This window comes from Ascaphus truei, chromosome 13, assembly GCF_040206685.1.
Source record: "Ascaphus truei isolate aAscTru1 chromosome 13, aAscTru1.hap1, whole genome shotgun sequence".
NCBI lineage: Eukaryota > Metazoa > Chordata > Amphibia > Anura > Ascaphidae > Ascaphus > Ascaphus truei.
Genome location: NC_134495.1, coordinates 33,927,354 through 33,936,310, shown reverse-complemented (window position 1 = coordinate 33,936,310; position 8,957 = coordinate 33,927,354). Strand labels below are relative to the sequence as shown.

Sequence of the window (8,957 nt, the reverse complement as noted above, 5' to 3'; positions counted from 1 at the left end):
TGGGGTGGGTGGGGGGGGGGTTCACACCCTGCTGCCTGTCTGTGGGGGGGTCTGTCTCACGCGGTGTTTTCTGTCTCCCAGAAGTGTCCCTGGAGGTGTCTGAGGATGAGCGCTCTCGCCCAGCTCGTCTCACACCTGAGGAGAGGAGGTTATTTATCTGCACGCTGCACCCCCACTCTCACCACGCCCTCTACCCCCCCTACATCCCACCCCTCTCCCCCCCACTCTACCCCCCCTACATCCCACCCCTCTCCCCCCCCTACATCCACCCCCTCTCCCCCCCACTCTACCCCCCCTACATCCCTCCCCACCACTCTCCCCCACGCACTCTCCCCCCCCCCACCCTCTACCCCCCCTACATCCCTCCCCCACCCCTCTCCCCCCGCACTCTCCCCCCCCCCGCACTCCTCCCCCCCTACAATCCCTCCCCCCCCCACTCTCCCCCCCCTGCACATCCCTCCCCCACCCCTCTCCCCCCCCGCACTCTAACCCCCCTACATCCCACCCCTCTCCCCCCCGCACCCTCTCCCCCCCGCCCTCTCTCTACCCCGCACCCTCCCCCCCGCCCCCGCACTCTCTCCTCCCCGCCCCGCACTCTCTCCCCCCCGCCCCGCACTCTCTCCCCCCCCGCCCCGCACTCTCTCCCCCCGCCTCGCACTCTCTCCCCCCCGCCCCGCTCTCTCTCCCGCCCCGCACTCTCTCTCCCCCCGCCCCGCACTCTCCCCCCGTCGCACTCTCCCCCCCTCCCCCACCTCACACTCCCCCCCTCCCCCACCTCACACTCCCCCCTCCCCCAACCCTGCACTTTCCCCCCTGCACTCCCCCACCCCGCACTAGAACCCCACACCCTGCAGTCTCCCGCCCCCCCTTGCACGTCCTCCGGGCTCTCACACGCACTCTCCTCCCCACTCTCAGAGCGGTCTCGGAGCTGGATGACAGATTCCTCCCTGTGCTTCCGAGCTGCCGGAAACTGACGACCTGTCTCTGGTTACGTGCAAAGGTGACGCTCACGCTAGTGTCTCTCGCCCTTACCGTGCGCGCGACTCAGTCCCTCGCCCTGCACTCTCTTTACCGTGCGCGCGACTCAGTCCCTCGCCCCTGCACTCTCTTTACCGTGTGCGCATCTCTGTCTCTCGCCTTGCACTCTATTTACCGTGCGCACGTCTGTCCCTCGCCCTGCACTCTCTATACCGTGCGCATGTCTCTGTCACTCGCCCTGTGCTCTGTTTACCGTGCGCGTCTCTGTCCCTGCGCTCTCTTACGTGCCTGCTTCTGTCTCTGCGCTCTCTATTACATGGCGCTCTCTCCCTGTAGGAGACTCTCCTCGAGCGCTGACCACATCGGATATTCTGACTTTCTAAGTCTGGCTCCTCCCTCGTTATCTCGCAAGTCTGCCTCCAAATACTTCTTCAACTGTCTCGGTGAGAGTGCAAGCGTTATATACACACCCAAATACCCCCCTCCCCCCCGAGTGAGAGTGCAAGCGTTATATACACACCCAAATACCCCCCCCCCGAGAGTGCAAGCGTTATATACACACCCAAAATACCCCTCCCCCCCCGAGTGAGAGTGCAAGCGTTATATACACACCCAAAATACCCCCCCCCCCGAGAGTGCAAGCGTTATATACACACCCAAAATACCCCCCCCCCGCCGAGTGAGAGTGCAAGCGTTATATACACACCAAAATACCCCCCCCCGAGAGTGCAAGCAGTTATATACACACCCAAAATACCCCCCCCCCGAGTGAGAGTGCAAGCGTATATACACACCCAAATACCCCTCCCCCCCGAGTGAGAGTGCAAGCGTTATATACACACCCAAAATACCCCCTCCCCCCCCCCGAGTGAGAGTGCAAGCGTTATATACACACCCAAAATACCCCCCCCTTCCCGAGTGAGAGTGCAAGCGTTATATACACACCCAAAATACCCCTCCCCCCCGAGTGAGAGTGCAAGCGTTATATACACACCCAAAATACCCCTCCCCCCCCCCCGAGTGAGAGTGCAAGCGTTATATACACACCCCAAAATACCCCCTCCCCCCCCCCGAGTGAGAGTGCAAGCGTTATATACACACCCAAAATACCCCTCCACCACCCCCCCCCCCCCCGAGTGAGAGTGCAAGCGTTATATACACACCCAAAATACCCCCCTCCCCCCCCGAGTGAGAGTGCAAGCGTTATATACACACCCAAATACCCCCCCCCCCCCGAGTGAGAATGCAAGCGTTATATACACACCCAAAATACCCCCCCTTCCCGAGTGAGAGTGCAAGCGTATATACACACCCAAAATACCCCCCTTCCCGACTGAGAGTGCAAGCGTTATATACACATCCAAATACCCCCCCTTCCCGAGTGAGAGTGCAAGCGTTATATACACACCCAAAATACCCCCCCCCCCGAGAGTGCAAGCGTTATATACACACCCAAAATACCCCCCCCCCCGAGTGAGAGTGCAAGCGTTATATACACACCCAAAATACCCCTCCCCCCCCCGAGTGAGAGTGCAAGCGTTATATACACACCCAAAATACCCCCTCCCCCCCCCCCCGAGTGAGAGTGCAAGCGTTATATACACACCCAAAATACCCCCCTTCCCGAGTGAGAGTGCAAGCGTTTATATACACACCCAAAATACCCTCCCCCCCCCCCCCGAGTGAGAGTGCAAGCGTTATATACACACCCAAAATACCCCCTCCCCCCCCCCGAGTGAGAGTGCAAGCGTTATATACACACCCAAAATACCCCTCCACCCACCCCCCCCCCCCGAGTGAGAGTGCAAGCGTTATATACACACCCAAAATACCCCCTCCCCCCCCGAGTGAGAGTGCAAGCGTTATATACACACCCAAAATACCCCCCCCCCCCCGAGTGAGAATGCAAGCGTTATATACACACCCAAAATACCCCCCCTTCCCGAGTGAGAGTGCAAGCGTTATATACACACCCAAAATACCCCCCCCATTCCCGAGTGAGAGTGCAAGCGTTATATACACATCCAAAATACCCCCCCCTTCCCGAGTGAGAGTGCAAGCGTTATATACACACCCAAAATACCCACCCCCCCCGAGTGAGAGTGCAAGCGTTATATACACACCCAAAATACCCCCCCCTTCCCGAGTGAGAGTGCAAGCGTTATATACACACCCAAAATACCCCCCTTCCCGAGTGAGAGTGCAAGCGTTATATACACACCCAAAATACCCCCCCCTTCCCGAGTGAGAGTGCAAGCGTTATATACACACCCAAAATACCCCCCCTTCCCGAAGTGAGAGTGCAAGCGTTATATACACACCCAAAATACCCCCCCCTTCCCGAGTGAGAGTGCAAGCGTTATATACACACCCAAAATACCCCACCCAAGTGAGAGTGCAAAACGTTATATACACACCCAAAATACCCCACCCCGAGAGTGCAAGCGTTATATACACACCCAAAATACCCCCCCCCCGAGTGAGAGTGCAAGCGTTATATACACACCCAAAATACCCCTCCCCCCCCCGAGTGAGAGTGCAAAGCGTTATATACACACCCAAAATACCCCCTCCCCCCCCCCCGAGTGAGAGTGCAAGCGTTATATACACACCCAAAATACCCCCCCTCCCGAGTGAGAGTGCAAGCGTTATATACACACCCAAAATACCCCCTCCCCCCCCCGAGTGAGCAGTGCAAGCGTTATATACACACCCAAAATACCCCCTCCCCCCCCCCCCCCCCGAGTGAGAGTGCAAGCGTTATATACACCACCCAAAATACCCCCCTCCCCCCCCCGAGTGAGAGTGCAAGCGTTATATACACACCCAAAATACACCTCCACCCACCCCCCCCCCCCGAGTGAGAGTGCAAGCGTTATATACACACCCAAAATACCCCCTCCCCCCCCCGAGTGAGAGTGCAAGCGTTATATACACACCCAAAATACCCCCCCCCCGGTGAGAATGCAGCGTTATATACACACCAAAATACCCCCCCCTCCCGAGTGAGAGTGCAAGCGTTATATACACACCCAAAATACCCCCCCCTTCCCCCGAGTGAGAGTGCAAGCGTTATATACACACCCCAAAAAACCCCCCCTTCCCGAGTGAGAGTGCAAGCGTTATATACACACCCAAAATACCCCCTCCTCCCCGAGTGAGAGTGCAAGCGTTATATACACACCCAAAATACCCCCCCCCCGCCCGAGTCGAGAGTGCAAGCGTTATATACACACCCAAAATACCCCCCCCTTCCCGAGTGAGAGTGCAAGCGTTATATACACACCCAAAATACCCCCCCTTCCCGAGTGAGAGTGCAAGCGTTATATACACACCCAAAATACCCCCCCCTTCCCGAGTGAGAGTGCAAGCGTTATATACACACCAAAATACCCCCCCTTCCGAGTGAGAGTGCAAGCGTTATATACACACCCAAATACCCCCCCCTTCCCGAGTGAGAGTGCAAGCGTTATATACACACCCAAAATACCCCCCCACCCCCAAGTGAGAGTGCAAACGTTATATACACACCCAAAATACCCCCCCGAGAGTGCAAGCGTTATATACACACCCAAAATACCCCCCCCCCCCGAGAGTGCAAGCGTTATATATACACCCAAAATACCCCCCCCCGTGTGAGTGCAAGCGTTATATACACACCCAAAATACCCCCCCCCCCCCCCGAGTGAGAGTGCAAGCGTTATATATACCCCCAAAATACCCCCCCCCGAGTGAGAGTGCAAGCGTTATATATACCCCCAAAATACCCCCCCCCCGAGTGAGAGTGCAAGTGTTATATACACACCCAAAATACCCCCCCCCCCCGAGTGAGAGTGCAAGCGTTATATACACACCCAAAATACCCCCTCCACCCACCCCCCCGAGTGAGAGTGCAAGCGTTATATACACACCCAAAATACTCCCCCCCCCCGAGTGAGAGTGCAAGCGTTATATACAGTGGTTGACAAATCACCAAAAAATCTACTCGCCACACACAAAAAAATCTACTCGCCACCTAGTACCAAACGTGTGCTGCTTGGGCCAATATTTACTCGCCCGGGGGTTAAATCCACTCGCCCAGGGCGAGCAAATGTATAGGTTTGTCGAACACTGGTTATATACACACCCAAAAATACCCCCCCCCCCCGAGTGAGAGTGCAAGCGTTATATATACACACCCAAAATACCCCACCCCCCGAGTGAAAGTGCAAGCGTTATATACACACCCAAAATACCCCCTCCCCCCCGAGTGAGAGTGCAAGCGTTATATACACACCCAAAATACCCCCCCACGAGTGAGAGTGCAAGCGTTATATACACACCCAAAATACCCCCCCTTCCCGAGTGAGAGTGCAAGCGTTATATACACACCCAAAATACCCCCCCCAAGTGAGAGTGCAAACGTTATATACACACCCAAAATACCCCCCCCCCCCCGAGAGTGCAAGCGTTATATATACACCCAAAATACCCCCCCCCAAGGGTGCAAGCGTTATATATACACCCAAAATACCCCCCCCCCCGAGAGTGCAAGCGTTATATATACACCCAAAATACCCCCCCCCCCCGAGAGTGCAAGCGTTATATACACACACCCAAAATACCCCCCCCCCGAGAGTGCAAGCGTTATATATACACCCAAAATACCCCCCCCCCCCGAGAGTGCAAGCGTTATATATACACCCAAAATACCCCCCCCCCCGAGAGTGCAAGCGTTATATACACACCCAAAATACCCCCCCCCCGAGTGAGAGTGCAAGCGTTATATATACCCCCAAAATACCCCCCCCCCCGTGTGAGAGTGCAAGCGTTATATACACACCCAAAATACCCCCGAGTGAGAGTGCAAGCGTTATATACACACCCAAAATACCCCCCCCCCCAAGTGAGAGTGCAAGCGTTATATACACCCAAAATACCCCCCCTCCCCGAGTGAGAGTGCAAGCATTATATATACCCCCAAAATACCCCCCCCCCCCCCGAGTGAGAGTGCAAGCGTTATATATACACCCAAAATACCCCCCCCCCCGAGTGAGAGTGCAAGCGTTATATACACACCCAAAATACCCCCCCCCCCGAGTGAGAGTGCAAGCGTTATATACACACCCAAAATACCCCCCCCCCGAGTGAGAGTGCAAGCGTTATATATACCCCCCCCCCCGAGTGAGAGTACAAGCGTTATATACACACCCAAAATACCCCCCTCCCGAGTGAGAGTGCAAGCGTTATATACACACCCAAAATACCCCCCCCCGAGAGTGCAAGCGTTATATACACACCCAAAATACCCCCCCCCCCCCCCCGAGTGAGAGTGCAAGCGTTATATACACACCCAAAATACCCCCCCCCCCAAGTGAGAGTGCAAGCGTTATATACACCCAAAATACCCCCCCTCCCCGAGTGAGAGTGCAAGCGTTATATATACACCCAAAATACCCCCCCCCCGAGTGAGAGTGCAAGCGTTATATACACACCCAAAATACCCCCCCGAGTGAGAGTGCAAGCGTTATATACACACCCAAAATACCCCCCCCCCCCGAGTGAGAGTACAAGCGTTATATACACACCCAAAATACCCCCCCCCCCCGAGTGAGAGTGCAAGCGTTATATACACACCCAAAATACCCCCCCCCCTGAGTGAGAGTGCAAGCGTTATATACACACCCAAAATACCCCCCCCCCCCGAGTGAGAGTGCAAGTGTTATATACACACCCAAAATACCCCCCGAGTGAGAGTGCAAGCGTTATATACACACACATAATACCCTTCTCCCCCCCCCCCCCCCCCGAGTGAGAGTGCGGCAGGGAGACACCGTGTCACCAGGATCAGTAAGGGAGTGCGGCAGGGAGACACCATGTCACCAGGATCAGTAAGGGAGTGCGGCAGGGAGACACTGTGTCACCAGGATCAGTAAGGGAGTGCGGCAGGGAGACACGGTGTCACCAGGATCAGTACGGGAGTGCGGCAGGGAGACGCCATGTCACCAGGATCAGTAAGGGAGTGCGGCAGGGAGACGCCATGTCACCAGGATCAGTAAGGGAGTGCGGCAGGGAGACACGGTGTCACCAGGATCAGTACGGGAGTGCGGCAGGGAGACGCCATGTCACCAGGATCAGTAAGGGAGTGCGGCAGGGAGACGCCATGTCACCAGGATCAGTAAGGGAGTGCGGCAGGGAGACACCGTGTCACCAGGATCAGTAAGGGAGTGCGGCAGGGAGACGCCATGTCACCAGGATCAGTAAGGGAGTGCGGCAGGGAGACGCCGTGTCACCAGGATCAGTAAGGGAGTGCGGCAGGGAGACACCATGTCACCAGGATCAGTAAGGGAGTGCGGCAGGGAGACACCGTGTCACCAGGATCAGTAAGGGAGTGCGGCAGGGAGACACCGTGTCACCAGGATCAGTAAGGGAGTGCGGCAGGGAGACACCGTGTCACCAGGATCAGTAAGAGAGTGCGGCAGGGAGACACCATGTCACCAGGATCAGTAAGGGAGTGCGGCAGGGAGACACCGTGTCACCAGGATCAGTAAGGGAGTGCGGCAGGGAGACACTGTGTCACCAGGATCAGTAAGGGAGTGCGGCAGAGAGACACCGTGTCACCAGGATCAGTAAGGGAGTGCGGCAGGGAGACACCGTGTCACCAGGATCAGCGAGGGAGTGCGGGAGGGAGACACCGTGTCACCAGGGTCAGTAAGGGAGTGCGGCAGGGAGACACCGTGTCACCAGGATCAGTAAGGGAGTGCGGCAGGGAGACACTGTGTCACCAGGATCAGTAAGGGAGTGCGGCAGGGAGACACCGTGTCACCAGGATCAGTAAGGGAGTGCAGCAGGGAGACACCGTGTCACCAGGATCAGTAAGGGAGTGCGGCAGGGAGACACTGTGTCACCAGGATCAGTAAGGGAGTGCGGCAGGGAGACACTGTGTCACCAGGATCAGTAAGGGCTTGCGGCAGGGAGACACCATGTCACCAGGATCAGTAAGGGAGTGCGGCAGGGAGACACCGTGTCACCAGGATCAGTAAGAGAGTGCGGCAGGGAGACACCGTGTCACCAGGATCAGTAAGGGAGTGCGGCAGGGAGACACTGTGTCACCAGGATCAGTAAGGGAGTGCGGGAGGGAGATACTGTGTCACCAGGATCAGTAAGGGAGTGCGGCAGGGAGACACCGTGTCACCAGGATCAGTAAGAGAGTGCGGCAGGGAGACACCGTGTCACCAGGGTCAGTAAGGGAGTGCGGCAGGGAGACACCATGTCACCAGGATCAGTAAGGGAGTGCGGCAGGCAGACACCGTGTCACCAGGATCAGTAAGGGAGTGCGGCAGGGAGACACCGTGTCACCAGGGTCAGTAAGGGAGTGCGGCAGGGAGACACCGTGTCACCAGGGTCAGTAAGGGAGTGCGGCAGGGAGACACCGTGTCACCAGGATCAGTAAGGGAGCGCGGCAGGGAGACACCGTGTCACCAGGATCAGTAAGGGAGCGCGGCAGGGAGACACCGTGTCACCAGGATCAGTAAGGGAGTGCGGCAGGGAGACACCGTGTCACCAGGATCAGTAAGGGAGTGCGGGAGGGAGGCACCGTGTCACCAGGATCAGTAAGGGAGTGCGGCAGGGAGACACCGTGTCACCAGGATCAGCGAGGGAGTGCGGCAGGGAGACACCGTGTCACCAGGATCAGTAAGGGAGTGCGGCAGGGAGACACCGTGTCACCAGGATCAGTAAGGGAGTGCGGCAGGGAGACACGGTGTCACCAGGATCAGTAAGGGAGTGCGGCAGGGAGACACCATGTCACCAGGATCAGTAATGGAGTGCGGCAGGGTGACACCGTGTCACCAGGATCAGCGAGGGAGTGCGGCAGGGAGACACCATGTCACCAGGATCAGTAAGGGAGTGCGGGAGGGAGACACCGTGTCACCAGGATCAGTAAGGGAGTGCGGCAGGGAGACGCCGTGTCACCAGGATCAGTAAGGGAGTGCGGCAGG

General features: G+C 57.2%; 1 long non-coding RNA gene across 1 annotated transcript in view; it reads left to right on the top strand.

Moving 5' to 3' along the window:
• The first annotated feature begins 75 nt into the window (after window positions 1-75).
• The window catches only part of LOC142464537 (uncharacterized), a 31,023-nt gene continuing 22,141 nt past the window's right edge, over window positions 76-8,957 (top strand). Inside the window, exons 1-3 of the long non-coding RNA XR_012787681.1 lie at window positions 76-148; window positions 916-1,000; window positions 1,315-1,421. This is a non-coding gene — a long non-coding RNA (uncharacterized LOC142464537). The remainder of the gene's footprint in view (window positions 149-915; window positions 1,001-1,314; window positions 1,422-8,957) is intronic.